The following is a 1,100-nucleotide window of genomic DNA, read 5'->3' as shown; positions in this document are numbered from 1 at the left end:
GTACACGCATCTACTTCTACAATTTTTTAGATACCGGGTTGAAATTTTGCACACAAATAGAGTATCATAGAAAGTATGTTCTCCTCAAATTTTTTAAAATCCATAAAACGGTATAGATTTTATGCAGATTTTCATTTTTTTGAAAAATGTGTTTTACGCTGCAGCTTTCTCAATATTTGAGATAGCGATCTATTTTTAACTCTATTATATTTTTGAGTTTTTTCTACCCCTATTTCATATATAATTCATTAAAATTTGATTGTTAAAGAGTTAGGTGTGCGAGTAGAAACCTGCACATTGCTTGATTAGAGTTTTTAAGTGTTTAAGTAGAAACCTTCGCACACAAAGCTTCCTCTATGAGGAAGCCAACACAAATAAATACTGAAAATTATACATTGAAAAAAATAATGCTTCATCAACTTGCACACTTAATAACTATGAGGAAGCAATGTGCAAGTTTCAACTTGCACAATTTTTACTACTTTTATTCCTATCTGTCTCACCTTAATGTACCAACCTAAAGGTACGCGGAACTCTCTAAATCTGAATCAGTGAAAAGTTACTGGAGTGGCGCAGTGACTATTTACTGATATCAGTCTAAAGTATGTCATTCTAATGATTTTTCACTACTGATTCAGATTTAGAGAGAAGGAAAAAACTGTTTTTGCATGTTTAATAATACATGATTTAATTTTATGTGATGATTATTTGGCGATAATTGCTAGAAAAATGTATTTTATCTTTTACAGGCTATTTTGTACTTACCGAAGAACACGGAAGCTTAATCGTCGTCGATTGTATAAATGGTTCGTCGCGTCGCATTTACGAAAGTGCCGTTCGAAGTCGTCGCATTTTCGGGTATACGCCAATTAAAACCGTTGTATTTTCGGGAGTGCCGTTCTAAGTCGTCGAATTTTCGGGTAAAACAATCAAAATCGTCGCATTTACTGGAGTGCCGCTCGAAGTCGTCGCGTTTTCGAGAACGCCATTCAAAGTTGTTGGATTATCCGGAATACCGTCTCGCGATTTTAATAAATAGCATATAACTGCGTCAATTTCCACGTTCTCAGACGTGACGGCTGTCTCGTGCGTGGTCCTTG

The sequence above is a fragment of the Temnothorax curvispinosus genome, unplaced genomic scaffold, assembly GCF_003070985.1.
Source record: "Temnothorax curvispinosus isolate PA1 unplaced genomic scaffold, ASM307098v1 QBEX01005133.1, whole genome shotgun sequence".
Taxonomy (NCBI): domain Eukaryota; kingdom Metazoa; phylum Arthropoda; class Insecta; order Hymenoptera; family Formicidae; genus Temnothorax; species Temnothorax curvispinosus.
This window is presented reverse-complemented; position numbering follows the sequence as displayed.